We start from the raw sequence: 17,483 nt of genomic DNA on the forward strand, positions 1-17,483 counted from the left end.
CTTTACCATGCAAAGGAGCCCTGTGTGAAGGCCATGGACGTGGCTATGATCTTTGCTTTACTTTGAGAGCAAATCAGGAGGAAGACAGATTTCCTAATATGGGAGATGATCTTATTACATTGCTTACCAGAGATCGTACAAATGACAGTAGGCATTGCCACCTTTGGTATCATAGATAACTTTATTCCCAAATTAATAATTACAGTACAAGTTATAGACTCATACACAACATTACACTTCCATAAGTATGGTTGGCCCAACAAAACATCACAAAATTCAAGGGGAGAACATCACATAATAGCTCATCTATGAAAGGCTTGATGCTATAGGGCAGATGACGTTGTTGGCTGATGTAGAGATCACACCCTTGATGGAGCCATCCGATGGTGCATAGCTATGGGTGTGGTGTTGTCGATAGGCCCAACCACTTAATGACCTCTGTTGAGATGAGGTTCTTTTGACTCCCGCTATTGATAATGAAACACAATGGAGCTCCCTTCACCCACATCTGTGAGTGGAAGAAACACTCACCTTCCTCCGAATTTTTAGGCTCAATTTGTTGGACCTTGGTGGTGACAATGGTGGCACTATGTTCTGCATCAATGATCTATTTCCCCTTGTCAGGTCTGGTGCAAAGTCGGAACCTGCATCTAACTCTGAATATTTCATTGTGGCCACCTATGACTGCTTTGCACAACACTTATTTGTGTTATGAGTAGGGTTGTTATGGAACTCACTCCCTTTCCCATGTCTTTGTTCATCTTCCCATTGCTATTCTTTTCTTACGACTTCAATGGGTTGTCCTAGGTTGTTCCACTTTGGATATGTCCTTTATTATGTAGTTTGGGGGTTCCCTTGCTTTGATTTTGATTCACAGATCCAAAGTATTTCTTCTTCTGTTTAAAATTTTGCTTGATTATGGTAGCATATCGGTTTGCTTCGCCAAATGAGGAGATGTCGAGGAACTTCATTTCTATCTAGATATATTTGCGTATAAAACCATGATATTTGAGCACCATATGTCGCTCAAAGTTCTTGATACTCAACTTTGTGCACAAGGCATGAAATATATTTTGTGAACTTTGGAACTTCTTGGTCCCTTTCCTGTTGTAGTGTGGTCCATTTTATATATTTGTCTTTGTAGTTTCTAACAGGGTACTATTATTCGTTAACAACATCCTTAAAAGAGTTCCAAGAGGGTTCAACTAAAAAATAGTGCAGACTCCTCCATGGCCCTTTTCTCATAGTAAATTTTCCACTAGTCCTTGATGTGGGGGGCAACTTTAAGCAATGCAAAAGAGATATTTTCTTTATCGAAAAATTATGGACCAAAAAATTTCCTTCGAGCAGATTTAACCATTTATTTAGAGCATCTGCATATGTAAAATAAAAAACATAAAACTCTCCATCCCAATACGGTAGAGATGTTTTAATGTAATGCTTAACATTTTGAGTCAGTCAAAATAAAATAAAACTAAAACAAATTACAATAAAATAAAATTAAAAACATAAAATTATTATTTATAATTATAATTATAATTAATAATTAAACCAACCTAGATCCATCTTAACTTTGGGTCTACCAACCGTCGAGAGGGATCAAATCTCTTGATATGTAAACCTCTTTTAGAGTGATAAGAAATCTGATTCCTCTCGGTGCTTGGTAGATTAAGAGTTAAGATGGATCTAGTTTAATTATTAATTTTATGTTTTTATTTTATTTTGACTAGGTCAAAATGTTAAACATGACATTACAACATCTCTACAATATTGAACATGATAGTTTTATGTGTTTTATTATTATTATTAATTTAATACCATGGCTCTCATATCAAAAATAAGGGTTCACATATCACTTATGTGCACTTATATACATGGAATCAGAGTCTTGTGGTTGGAAAAACCTAGCTTAACCAAACTATCGGATAAACAAGAAAACATAAACTTTGGTTAATATTTATGACTATTGGAACTTGATATACAAACAAAAAGATACACTGACAAAAAGTATTGATCAAAACTATAGTTCCACTACATAAAACTTACTAAGAGATTTACTACACTGTGGTGATGGCTACCTCCCACATAACCTTCATTTAAACTAAAGCTATACATTTTTATCTTTCCTTCCACATTCAAGTAATATTAACATTGATACAAACTCAACCCACTCACCATCATGAAGCAATGAAGTTGATGAGAGATCACACAGGTTGAAGCCTGGAGGAAGTATTTGGCTTAAGTCTAGGAATGACGTGAGAGATAGAGTCTAGGAATGTATTGATTACACAATCCCATGCATGCCAAGTGGTACTATCCTTGCGCGAACTTCAACTAGTAGTCATGTTACAATGGAGGTGGGGAACCTCGGCATTTACACCTGGGCAAAGGCTAACAAGCCTACCATAGGGCATTAAATGTCGGCTCAGCTGCAAGCTCGTTAGCCATATAACACGAGGTGTCACCGTGCGCGCGTGTTAGATATGGCTAACGAGCTTGCAGCTGAGCGAGCATTTAATGCCCTATGGCAGGCTCGTTAGCCCTTGCCTTTACACCTGCAGTGGGAGAAAATTTTAATTTTTTATTATTATTAAAATACAAATTTTAATTATAAAATAGTATTTATTTATAAATTTAATAAATTTAAAAATTAATTTTTAAAATCAAATTCTTAAATTAATGTGCATGAAATTTTATTTTTATTAAATTTTAAATAGAAAGTTATTTTGTATAACTTTAATTAATTTTATAAAAAGAAGTGATAATATTATTTTTCAACCAATCCTTTCGATATATAATATTTACATTGATAAGATAATATTATTTTTCATTATGATGGGTTAAATTTATCTTCACCAAAAAAACAAGTGAAAGTTAAGTGAGTTTTTTCGATTTTTTTTATGGATAATATTTTATTTAAAAATATTTAAATTAATATATTTTAAAAAATTAAGTGAAAATTATTATTGGTAAACTTTTAATTGTAAATTGAGATTTTAATAATGAATTAAAGGAAATTGATTTTTTTTAATAGTATATATTTAAAATATATATTAGAACAATTATATACATTAATTTGATATTTAAAATATATATTAGAATAAATATATAAATTAAATTGCTGGGAAATGTTGATAGACATCAATTTATAATAAATTTCAAAACACTTATTTGATGATGCATCTCAATGTTACAAAAATTTCAAAAATTATAAAATCTAACTAAATTATAACTTTATTTAAACCATTCTAGATTCATTTTAACACCAAGGTTCTCTCTCCATGTCTTTCTTCCTCCATCCTTCTCTCTCCCCCTCCTACTCCATCTCTATCTCCATCCCTCTTTTCTTCTCTCTCTCATGTCCTCTCTCTATCCCTTCCTCTCCCACCTCCCTCCGTCTCTCCGCCCATCACTCTATGTATGTGTCTCCCTCTCTCTCCATCTCCCTCTCCTCTCCTTCTCCCTCTTCCCTCCTCTCCTCTCTCCCTCCCTCCCTCTCTCCACCTCTATCTCTTTATGTATTTGTTCTTCCCTCCCTCTCCCCCCCCCGCTCCCCTCCCTTCAACTCCATCCCTCTCTCTCCATCTCTCAAGTTCTCTCTCTCTAGAATATTTACAAAATACTTTTAGTAGTGGTGATTATATCTAAAAGTAATTATAACCTTTTTCTTTTTGATTTAATTAAAAAATGTTATAAAATATTATAAAATTAATTTATTTTGATTGTGAAATGAGTTATGGTTTTTGGGAATCTAATAATGATAAGCCATGATATTGTAAAAAAACTTATTTACAAGTTAATAAATTCCATGGCAAAGTGGGGGTGAATATTCATGGTTAAAATCTTACTATATTATAAATTTATTTGAAGTCTTGAGCTCTTATGTGCCTATTAAATAAATTTGGATATTTATATGATTTTACTTACAAGCTAATAATATCCATGGTAAAGTGGGGGTGAATATTCATGGTTGAAAATTTTACTATATTATAAATTTATTTGAGGTATTAAGCTTTTATGTGCCTATAATTTAATTAAATTTAGATATTTATATGTTTTTACTTACAATAATTTTGTTTTGTGACCACTAAATCTATGAAATATTTGTACAAGGCATATCCACCTAAAGGACGCCAAAGGTGTCAAGAGAATTGAACCTGAGACCAAATGAGCTAACCCTTAGGGTTTAAAAAGAATTAATATATGAGAATTGAACGTGAGACCTCTCAATAGAAAAACCAAATGAGCTAACCCTTAGGGTTTAAAAAGAATTAATATATAAATTAAACATATATACATTGAAAAGCATGACGAGGACTTGACCAAATGAGCTAACCCTCAGGGTTTAAAAAGAGTTAATATATAAATATAAATTAAACATATATACAGTGAAAAGAATGGAACAAGATTCTTAACTATGAGATTGACCCATTTTACCATGGATATTCTTAATATGAAAATAGGATTTGTTACAATACCCTTCGGGTTTAAAAAGAATTAATATATAAATTAAACATATATACAACGAAAAGCATGGAACACGATTCTTAACTATGACATTAACCAATTTTACCATGGAGATTCTTAATATGTTATTATTATTATTATGATTATCCAATTTTAAGGTCACGACCAAGCAAGACACCAAATTGGTGTATGAGAGCCCTTTGTTTGCGGGACAAGAGACCCACCTCTCTGCAATGATTTGCAACGATTTGACTGATAAGTCTACGAAGGCAGACATACTCATACATACTCTACCCCCCAGGAGGAAACACATGCTCTTAACCATTAGGCCCACTCAAGCTATAAATATGATTTGTTACAATACCATTGCTTATTGCACCAAGAGGTTCATCTCAATAGAAGGACGATATGTGATTCCCTACGTGCTCGTGTCCTTTTAAAATAAAATAAAATACTCTCTAAATAATAATAATAAATGTCCACTATAATAAAAAATCATTGTTATAAGATGTGGTAAAAATATTACTTCCACTCTCAACCATAAATAAAATATTTCAATGTCGTATTAAGTAACATGGATTTATATAAACTTTAAATAGAATAAAGTAATTAAGAGTAAAAAAAATGATCTTTCACTTTTATATTCTTTTATGTTTAAAAATATTTTAATATATAACTTAAATAAATTATTTGAATACAATCTTAACTAATACTTTTTAACATCAATTTCTCATATATGTGTGTGTGTGTTAAGTAAAATATTTCAATATCAACTTTATATGTGTGTGTGGGGATGAAAAATAAATACTTATATATTATATAAATTAATTGTCAACTATACATACGTTATATATGGTTTTAAAAAATAATTTGAATTAATACATTTTTATTGTTAAAAAATTTAATCTAATTTCATTATTCTACATTTTGGCCCTTTTCAAAGACATTTTTCCATAATTTTGTCAATACCACCATATGACATGCCCAAAAAAACCATAACTCACTTCATATGATATTTTTTTAATTAAACAATTTTTGTTTATTTGTTTGTCGAGTTGTCTGTGTTCTTTCAGACTTGACCTGTGGCTTGAGAAACCACGACCTATGGGAATCTAAGCCGTCAAAATCACCAGGAGATTACACCAAGCCTCGACCACACCAATCCTAAGTTGACTGGATTTTAGCATGTTTCCTCCCCCTAGCATGGGCGGAACAACCTCCATGAGGTTTGATCCTGGGTCGCCTTGCTAATGAGGCTCATCCTCAACCAATTGTGCTAATGGGACTTGACTTAATTAAACAATTTAATTAAAAAGAGAAAAATAACATAACTACTTTGGGGATAAATCTTAATTTTTAATTTTTTCCTTTTACTAAGAAAAATCTAGAATACTCTGCTAGGATTAAATCCCTACCATCCACCTAATAATTATTGATATTTAAATCAAATTTCTAGAGGTCTTATTCCAAAATAGATATGCTTATCAATATAAATATATGATGTTGATAATTAATGTTCACTCAAGTTAAATTTTCAAGCTCAAATCAAATCTAAATTTTATTTTTTTCACATTATCATTGTTTGCAATCTTTTAATTCAACAAAATTATGACAATTTTACATTGCTTCTTTTAATACTTTCCTGAAAATAAAGAAAAAAATAAAATTCTTTTTATTTTAATACTAAATTTTAATAAATATTAATTATTACAATTATATGAATAATTTTACATAAATAAAAATTTAAAATTAATATTATTTTTATAATAAAAATATCTACTGAGGAAAAAAAGGGGAAAAACCACCAGGGAAGCCCCTAAGGAAGCCAATGAGTTTTTGTTGAACTCAGGGCAAATGAATCAAATAATGAAGTATTTTCATCGAATTTCTATTGTTCCCCAATGAAATTAGGTTTCTAGAACATTCGAGGGTTAAATAAGAAAGGTAAGAAGAGATATTTGAATTCTAAGACTAGGGTCATAGACTTAATAATCGCTATGGAGGTCGGAATTAAATGGCTTGCCATCTGGATCACTCTTTTTTATCAGAAGAAACTCCAGTCAAAGATAAATTTACTGAAGCAATGATTGTTATGAAACCAGCTCACAAAAGATAGAAAAGATAGATCAATGCCTTAGAATTCAGCCTCTTCGAGGGGACAGCCTCCTTTACATTACACAAATGAACAATTCTTCAATGATACAAATGACAAAACCTCCTTTCTATATATAGAAGTCTAAGGGATCGCAATATAACCAAGTCAGCCTAACAATAATAATATAAAGGCACAAAAATAACAATAGTGGGATTCTATGTGACACAATAATAAAAATAAGTGATACAATGACAATAGTAATGGGGGAATCACTAGTATTATAGGGACCTAACATGCCCCTCTCCTTCAAAAAAGTGTTGTCCTCAACGCTTGAGTAGTTCTGCATGCTTCTGTATAAAATTCTCATCCTCCCATGTGGAATCTTCAACGGGTAAGTTCTTCCACTTGATGAGATACTCTGAAATTGATCGATTTCATAGCTGTCGAGTTCTTGTTTCTTTAACTGCTTCAGGTTCCAATATGATTTTTCCTTCCTCATCAAGTTCTGGAAATATTTTTTGAACTGGAATCTTGTCACCTATAACCTTCTTTAAGCATGAAACATGGAAAACTTGGTGCACTTGGGAAGCTGCAGGAAGCTCCAATTTGTATGCCACAGTACCTATCTTTTGCAACACCTTGTACGAACCATAATACTTTGGTGATAATTTATTATCCTTCTTAGCTTGCTTGAGGGGAATTTGTTTATATGGTTGTAGCCATAGGAATACCCAATCACCTACATCAAAACTTCTTTCGCTGCGATGTTGATCTGCTTGTTGTTTCATTCTATTCTGCACCAAGGTGAGGTTATCCTTTAAGAGTTGGAGAAATTGTTGTTGATGCTCGATGTGATCTTCCACTGCTTGAACCTTAGAATTTTCTCTTATTTATGATGTGATGGATGGTGGATGATATATGTTAGCTCTGCTATAAGCTACAGCGTGTAAAGGTCGAATCGAGGTCTGGTGGTTGTTTTGTGCCGAAAATATGCTTGGAGCAATTTTTCTCTTCATTCCTTCTTCCCCGCATTCTCCTCATATTCTCTCAACTCCTGCTTTATCGCTTAAAACCTGTTAGTCTTGCTTTACCCTGAAAATCAATATAAAGTCTCGTTCCCTTATAACTCCCGCTGCCTCCATTTCTTCTTTCCCCTGTATTCTTTTAATTTTTCTCATAATCCCTTCATTTCTGTTTTTATCCCTTTAAATCCCATATAAACCCGTTGTTTTAAACTCACGGGCGTTTACATCATGAACCTGTGCCATTATTAACCTTTGTCGCTCTTTGAACCCTAACCGTCTGATCTTTTCCCGCAAGATCTAACGGTGTCCGCAGCCTTTTCCCGCACAGTAACTATCATGCATCTTCCCTGTCATCTGACTGTCCATTGTTCATCGGACGGTGGACGCTCCCCCCCGATCGCGCGACTTGCACACGTGTTAACCTGCAGGGGGGTGGTTTCCAGCTGCCACACGGCGCTGTTTCATTGGATCGCGCCTTTGTATATGGAAACCGCCGATGGCCGATGGGCGGTGCGGGGAATATCGCCCGCCTCCCTAAACTGCCTTTCCCCATCGTTTAAACTCTGCGCAACTCTCGTGTGCGATCACCATTGGATCTGCCCAATGGTGATCCAACGGCCCTCATCGCATCTTCTTTGTCTCCTCTCGCGCGATCTCCGTCGTTGATTTTTATGATCCAATGGCTGGGATTATTTCCGTTGTTTAACTCGCATGTCCTCCCGATAATCCCTGTCAGTTGATCGCAGTCGTTGATCTCTGTGATCCAATGGCTGAGATTTATCCCCGGCCTGCTCTTACTCCCGCCATGAAATCTCATTTCCCTTTGACTGTCTCGAGCTCACAAAGGAGGGAGGAAGCCATCATCCGGTATCTGCACAGTTAATATCTCAGTAACCACATTGAACAACAGAATGGCCGAAGGACAAACAGGACGACCTCGAGTAGTGAAGAGCATTTATCAGGCATGGAGTTTAATCCATAATTCATTCCAACTGCCAGAGAAGGAAATCAAACAATCTAAACAGGCCGATTTGTCCATTAAAGCTCTGAGAATTGCAGCAGAGGCCCATTTCATATTGTAAATGTGGTTGGTGGTCATTTATTGACTCATCCACGTATAGTTTAGCAGACTGTTTGTAAACCAACCTCTATATATACCCAGAAAAATGATGTAATCAGGTTGATGAGTGTGGGATGAGTGTTATTATGTTGTAAGCTTCAACTTCTAGAGACTATAACTACTGTGTAACCTGCAACTTTTGGTCTTCATTTCCATCTAATACAAGCTTCTTTTGTTGTTGATTGCTCACTTTCCACTTCTTCTTCTTGTTCCAGGTTGTGCCTGTTTGCATTTATTCAAGTGTTGTTAATGTTTAGCATTAGAGGGGCTATCATCCCACCTCGTGTTAGGATTTAGCATGTATCATTGAATTTGTTTGCAGGTTTCTATTGTTTTAATGACAGAGAGCTGTCATCCTGTTTGAGCATTAGGAAACAGATTTACAGACCTCTCAACTGGTTGCAGCTAGCCATCACAGGGTCCTATGCATCTGTTGGTGTGATCAGTGTTCTCCATCATCACCTTATCCTCAAACTGTGAGTAATTGGTGGTCTAAAGCCTTGTAGTCTGGGGGTGTTCACCCATGTCTAGGGTCAATCACAGTAGAAGTGGTTATCTGGCTTGAATATGCAGCATTTCTTTCATTCATCCACCATTTATCCAACATTTTGTTGAGTTTGTAATGTTCCCAAGCATCTCTGATATACAACCTAGGAGAGTTTCTTGGGGTGATAACATTAATTGGCACCGTTGCCGGGGAGAGGAGAATCGAAGCTCAGCTTCCCTGGGAGAACGACACAGCTTCAAGCTTTGATGACAAATAAGGTTTGAACACAATTTCTGGTTGTAATCATCTGTCTAGCGACTCCATTGGAGGAAGACCAACCTTTGGCGACTCCAAATTGCAGTTCTAGTGCAGTTGGTGAGGCATGTTCAAAGAAATCTTCAGAAAACATCAGTTGAACCATTGCCTGATCTTGAGAAGATCATTCAGCAGAAGAAATATCACAGTAAGGAGCATCAGGGTCAGGTAAGCCTTAAAAGTTCCATGCATCTCTGTTAGTGAATGTTACCTTCAAAGATTCATTCATATCCTTGTTATTCATTTCCCTTTCGGTCCTCGGTTGAAAAAAGCATCCATGTTGTCCATCATATTCCTTTGTTTCTGTCATTCTTTCCATTGATTCATTCCACTCAGTCCACCAGTATCCCTTTTGCATACCTCAGTCATGGCAGGCCAGCAAGCCCTCACAAAGATAGAACGAATAGTTGCTGCTAGGTATGGACCCTTAGTCTTGCCTACCCCTTTGAATGCCATGCCTGCAAGAGATCATCAAGAGTTTATGCCTAAGTTTACTGGTGCAGAAGGAATATCAGCTGAAGAGCATTTAGAGGCCTTTTACAGCTATGCTGATAATCTGGATATCAATGAAGAGGATGTATGGATGAGGGTTTTTGTCCAAAGCCTAGATGGGGAAGCTAGAAAATGGTTTAGAAATTTACCCCCTAGGTCTATTGCAGACATTGAGGCACTAGATGATGTGTTCTTAAAGCAGTGGGGAAATAATATAGATCTACTCTTTTATCATGATGAATTTGGGAACTTGCAGAGAGAAGATGGTGAGCTGATGTCTGATTTCAACAAAAGATTCAACCTTATGTATAGCAGAATGCCAGCTGAAATAAGACCTACCCTTGCTTCTGCCATGTTTATTTATTCTAATGCCTTCGATTCTCTGTTCTGCCTATTGTTAAGAGAAAGAGGATGCACTTCTTTGGCTGAAATGCAAACTGCAGCCTTTGAAGTAGAGTCGAACATCATTGTTGTCGAAAGTCTCGAAGGTGATGATGAAAATAGAAGACAGGGAGGTGAATCCTCATCATCCTATGATACTAAAATAAATGAATTGGCTAGGATGATAGAATTTTTAACCTCTGAAGTTTCCAAACTAAAGGCTGAGCAGCATTTTGAAGAAGCAGGAGCTCCTTGTCCCATTTCTTTTTCAGCTCCAAATCCATGTAGAGGAGCAAATGAGCATATGCAGATTTTGCAAAGAAATAAAGTTACAAATGAAGACAAAGGGGTGAGGCCCCTGTTACAGAATATAGTCATGGAAGAAGTGCAGAAAGAGGAGGAGGTCCATGGTTTGGAAGGTGCTCCTTTCCTAACCAGAGTTGCATATGAAGAAGCAATATCCAAGGGCACTACTCAACAATTTGTTGTAGTTGCAGAACAACAAGTTGACCAGCAGTGGCAGCCAACAGCAGATCCCTTCATCCTCGAAGAATCTGAGCTTAAAGCATGCCCATCTCCGCATGGCTATGCAAGTCTGCAAATTTTCCAGCCTGCTATCATCCCCAGTCCAGTGATAAAGAAGGGATAACAAAGCTCCCTATCATCTTTTGTTCCTAGGTCTCCTCAGAAAACAATCCCTCAAAGTTGCCACTTAAACACTGAGGCAGAACATAATTCAATGCTCAAGGCTGATCATCTCAGTCTTGATATTCTGAGACCTGCTCAGGTGGCCTTCACTCAGAGTGAAAAGGCAGCTTATCATATGACAGAGGAAGAAAATGTACAGTTATGGGACTCCTCCTTGGATGAGTATTGTTCAAAGAAAGGTTCAGGAGTAGATAATGTTTCTGTGTCCCCTGCACAGGAAATCGAAGGTTTATCATTCATATTAGTTGTGCATGCTACAAAAGACACAGAAATGTGCACAGTAGCCATGATTATTCAGCAGGTGTACAAAGGCTCCTATAAAGAACATCCAAGTAGGAAAGTACACAGAAGGGAAATGAAATTTGATCCATATCTGCCTGTCAAGATCAAATGTCCTAAACTCTTTGAGGTAGAGGATCAAATAAATCCTGTCTCGCTGATCTATGATGAACCTGATGACAGGAAACAATTTTGATGGCCCAACAAATGGGCAATTTTTGAAGTTTAAGTTTTCAGGCTTTAATGATTGAAATCAAGTTTTTTTACAGGTTTCTATTATATGCTTAGTTGACTCCATGCCCAATGGATACTAGGCAAATGTTTCTGAAAAGCTGAGTTTTGTATGAAGGCATTGGTCTGCAGGTTCTTGAGACCTCATAGGGAGGATCTCATCCTCAGAAGGAGCCAATGTTAGCTCTACTATAAGCTGCAGCGTTTAAAGGTCGAATCGAGGTCTGGTGGTTGGTTTGTGCTGAAAAGATGCTTGGAGCAGTTTTTCTCTTCATTCCTTCTTCCCCGCATTCTCCTCATATTCTCTCAACTCCTGCTTTATCCCTTAAAACCTGTTAGCCTTGCTTTACCCGAAAATCAATATAAAGTCTCATTCCCTTATAACTCCGGTTACCTCCATTTCTTCTTTCCCCTGTAGTCTTTTAATTTTTCTCATAATCCCTTCATTTTTGTTTTTATCCCTTTAAATCCCGTATAAACCCGTTGTTTTAAACTCACAGGCGTTTACATCATGAACCCGCGCCATTATTAACCCTCTCTCGCTCTTTGAACCCCAACCGTCCAATCTTTTCCCGTAAGATCTAACGATGTCCACAGCCTTTTCCCGCACAGTAACTATCGTGCATCTTCCCTGTCATCTGACCATCCATCGTTCGTCGGACGGTGGACGCTCCCCCCCGATCGCGCGACTTGCGTGCGCGTTAACCCACAGGGGGTGGTTTCCGGCTGCCACGCAGCAGTGTTTCATTGGATCGCACCTTTGTATACGGAAACTGCCGATGGCCGATGGGTGGTGCAGGAATACTGCCCGCCTCCCTAAACTGTCTTTCCCCGCCATTTAAACTCTGCACAACTCTCGTGTGCGATCACCGTTGGATCTACCCGATGGTGATCCAACGGCCCTCATCGCATCTTCTTTGTCACCTCCGGATAGTTCCTCCCGCGTGATCTCCGCCATTGATTTTTATGATCCAATGGCCGGGATTATTTCTACTGTTTAACTCACCTGCCCTCCCGATAATCCCTGTGAGTTGATTGCATCCATTGATCTCTGTGATCCAATGGCTGAGATTTATCCCCGGCCTACTCTTACTCCCGCCATGAAATCTCATTTCCCTTTGACTGTCTCGAGCTCGCGAAGGAGGGAGGAAGCCATCATCCGGTATCTGCACAGTTAATATCTCAGCAACCACATTAAACAACAGAATGGCCGAAGGACAAACAGGACGACCTCGAGCAGTGAAGAGCATTTATCAGGCATGGAGTTTAATCCATAATTCATTCCAGCTGCCAGAGAAGGACATCAGACAATCTAAACAGGCCGATTTGTCCATTAAAGCTCTGAGAATTGCAGCAGAGGCCCATTTCATATTGTAAATGTGGTTGGTGGTCATTTATTGACTCCTCCACGCATAGTTTAGCAGACTGTTTGTAAACCAACCTCTATATATACCCAGAAAAATGATGTAATCAGGTTGATGAGTGTGGGATGAGTGTTATTATGTTGTAAGCTTCAACTTCTGGAGATTGTAACTACTGTGTAACCTGCAGCTTCTGGTCTTCATTTCCAGCTAATACAAGCTTCTTTTGTTGTTGTTTGCTCACTTTCCACTTCTTCTTCTTGTTCCAGGCTGTGCCTGTTTGCATTTATTCAAGTGTTGTTAATGTTTAGCATTAGAGGGGCTGTCATCCCACCTCTGTGTTAGGATTTAGCATGTATCATTGAATTTGTTTGTAGGTTTCTATTGTTTTAATGCTAGAGAGCTGTCATCCTGTCTGAGCATTAGGAAACAGATTTACAGACCTCTCAATTGGTTGCAGCTGGCCATCACAGGGTCCTGTGCATCTGCTGGTGTGATCAGTGTTCTCCATCATCACCTTATCCTCAAACTGTGAGTAATTGGTGGTCTAAAGCCTTGTAGTCTGGGGGTGTTCACCCATGTCTGAGGTCAATCACAATAGAAGTGGTTATCTGGCTTGAATATGCAGCATTTCTTTCATTCATCCACCATTTATCCAACATCTTGTTGAGTTTTTAATGTTCCCGAGCATCTCTGATATACAACCTAGGAGAGTTTCTTGGGGTGATAACAATATCCATAAAGTGCCATAAATGGGGTCATTTTTGTTGCAGTATGGAAGGAAGTGTTATACCACCATTCAACCAGAAGCAACCATTTGACCCATTGTGTCTGTTTATCAGATACAAAGCAACGAAGATATTCTTCCAAAATTTGTTTACTATCTCAATTTGCCCATCAGATTGAGGATGATAAGAAGAGCTATGAGCTAACTGAGTACCAAGACAAGAAAATAATTATGTCTAAAAATTTCCAATGAAAGTGGGATCTTTGTCGCTTACAATAATCTTTGGGTTTCCATGTATCTTTTGAATTGTTTCCATAAATGCAATAGAAATTGTACTCGCTTTAAATGGATGAGATAATGCACAAAAGTGTGCATACTTTTTAAGTCTGTCAACTACCACCACGATAACACTATTTCCTTCAGACTTGGGTAAACCTGTGATAAAATCCATTGAAACCTCCTCCCAACGTTGGCTTGGAATCGATAAGGGTTGTAATAGTCATGGGGTCTTAATTATTTCAACTTTATTTTGTTGGCAAACCAAACATTCCGCCACAAACTTTTGAATATCTGATTTAAGGCCATCCCAAAAAAAATCCTTCTTAACCCTGTGGTAGGGTTTTAGAAATCCTGAGTGCCCTCTTAAGGGAGAGGTGTGCAATTCCCTAAGAATCTTTTGTTTGAGTTGGGAATTCTTACATAGGTATAACTGATCCTTGTACCATAATGAATCATTTTTCTAGCTAAATGTATCAGATGTACTGGGATCTTCTTGTATCTTTTGAATGAGTGCCCACACTTCCTCATCTTTCTTCCATTCATCCCTTGCTTCGTTTATCCAATCTGGTTGGATAATAGAAATGGTGCAAAGAAATGCTTCCACATCCTCATCCTTTCTTAAGAGTGCATCTGCCACAACATTTTGCTTCCTTTTTTTGTAGATGATTTCAAAGTCATAGCCCAACATCTTTGTGACCCACTTTTGTTGCTCTTCTGAAGATAATCTTTGTTCTAAAATGTATTTAAGACTATCATGATCTGTTTTTACCTTGAAGTGTCTTCCCATTAGGTAGGGTCGCCATTTCTTAAGTGCATGTAGTATTGCCAGCATTTCCTTCTCATAAATAGCTTTGTGTAAATACTTTCCTTTGATTGGACGACTTTCGAAAGCAATGGGTCTTTCGTCTTGCATTAAAACAGCACCAAATCCATTTCCTAAGGCATCACATTCCATAATAAAGGTTTTTGTGAAGTCCGGTGTAGCTAAGACTGACGCTTGCACATTGCCTCTTTAAGATGTTCAAAGGCCTTTGTTGTCCATGAGCATGCATCTTTCTTCAATAATGTTGTTAGAGGTGCTGCTATTCTCCCATAATTATTAACAAACTTGCGATAACACCCTGTCAACTCGAGAAATCCTCATAGATGCTTTATGGATGTGGGGATTTCCATTCCTTAATGGTTTTAATTTTGCTAGGGTCTACCTTAACACCTTCATGACATACAATATGACCTAGATATTCCACCTCTTGTACTCCAAAGAAACATTTGGAGACTTTTGCATATAATTGTTTCTCCTCCAATAGTTTGAGCACCATGTGAACATGTTGGACATGATCCTTCCAAGACTTGCTATAGATTAGTATATCATCAAAAAATACTAACACAAATTTTCTAAGGAAGGGTTTGAAAATGGAATTCATCAAACCTTGAAATGTAGAAGGTGCATTAGTAAGGCCAAAAGGCATGACCAAAAATTCATAATGACCCTCATGAGTTCTAAATGTTGTTTTTGGAATGTCTTCAGTCTTCATTCTGATTTGATGATATCCTGAACGAAGATCCAACTTGGTGAAGTAAATTGATCCATGCAATTCATCATAGGAATGGGAAATTTATCTTTAATAGTGATCTTGTTGAGCTCCCTATAATTTGGACATATGCGCCATGATCCATCCTTTTTGTGAACCAATACTACTAGAGCAGAGAAAGAACTTTGACTAGGTTGAATTATACTAGCCTCTAGCATTTATGCAACCATACGTTCAATTTCACTCTTTTGGACATAGGGATATCTGTAAGCCCTGATGTTTGGAGGAACACTTCCTGGAATCAAGTTGATAGCATGATCATGATCACGAATAGTTGGGAGGCCTTTGGGAGTCTCAAATACCTTGGAATGATTGTCCTAGACTTTTTGGAGATCTGGAGAAATGGATGATTTCGATGTGGGAACCTCTAGTGAACATAATTGTGCAATTATGCCTCGTTGTTCTTTCTTTAGAATCTTTGTCATTCCGTTAAAGTTGATTATCTTTCCCGGTTTCCTTGTGATACCCCTTAATTCAACTTCCTTTCTTTCTACAGAGAATTTCATGAAAAGTTCTTGAAAATTAAAAGCTATTGTACCCAAGGATTATAGCCATTGGACTCCTAGTACAACATCAACACCACCCATTGGAATGGAAAGCATTGGGCTATTCAATACATATTATCCCATGGATAGATTGATATTATGGCACTTTAGGTATCATTTTTGGATTCAACCACGTTAAGTAAGTCATTCACGTATGACCATTTCCATGAAAGGTAGTCGTAACTGACTAATTTCTCATGATTTTTGAATAGTTCACTTAGCACTCATTGCATCGGGTGATGCTCACAGGGGTGAAGAAGTGGGATTGAAACTAGTGAAATGAATCACATAGCGTCAATCATCACTTCCAGGGCTTTCATCGGGTAACCAGGACTTCCTAGGAGGTCACACATCCCAGATCACCTCTGGCTCAAGCACGCTTAATTATGGCACTTTCCTGAGCAATTTATGGTTCCTCCACTTGTAACCATCACTTGACACTCTATTGCTGGATATAGGAAGCAATTCAATTCCTTGTCTATCTTACAATGAATAAAATTATGGGTACTTCCCGAATCAATCAACACTATTACCTTTTTCTTCTTGATATGCCCTTCTATCTTGATAGTCTGAGGAGTGGTAATTCTAGCCAATGCATAATTTACAAGATATGATTGGATTCATTTCTTCTTTTTCTAGGGTTTGTTCTTGGTGTATATCCTCTTCTTTTGACATTTTTTGTTCCTTTTCTTCCTCCTCTTTACAATCTATGTAAAATGATTTCTTCTCGGCACACTTATGACCTTTAGTGTTTTTGTTATCACAATTGTAACAAAGCCCTTTTACTCTTTTTTCTTCCAATTGTTGTGGTGTCAACCTTGTAGGTTGTGGATGGCTAGGGGCAGCAACACTTCCATCTTTATGATTGTGAGTGGTAGGCTTCCTTGTTGCCATAATTTTGCTTTCCATTTTTCTTGCCAACCTGAATGCCTTCTCCAATGAATCTAGTTCCCAAAGGCAAAGCTCATGTTGGATGCTATCTTTTAAAGTCCTTATGAACACATCAATCCTATGCTCCTCTGGAATATCTTTTACCCTTATATTCAATTTTTAGAAGTTCTCAATGTGCTCCATCATTGAACCCTTTTGTTTGAGATTTATCAACTGGCTAAAAAAAGTGTTGCTTTTTGTATCCTCATAATGTGCTATCATTTCATCCGTAAAAATAGCCCAAGTGACAATTTTTTTACGAGAACCAAGCCATTGATACCATACAAACTGATTTGGTTCCAAATATAAAGTTGCAATGCATACCTTGTGCGTTTTGCACATTATGGAATCGAAAAATTGCTCCATCTGTAGTATCCATGTTCCGGGATCCTTGCCATCAAACTTCCTCATATCGATCTTTGGAACATGGTGGTTCTTCGATCCAACAT

This window comes from Pinus tabuliformis, chromosome 8 (genome assembly GCF_031772625.1).
Source record: "Pinus tabuliformis cultivar Carrire ecotype Pingquan chromosome 8, CPIR1, whole genome shotgun sequence".
Lineage (NCBI taxonomy): Eukaryota > Viridiplantae > Streptophyta > Pinopsida > Pinales > Pinaceae > Pinus > Pinus tabuliformis.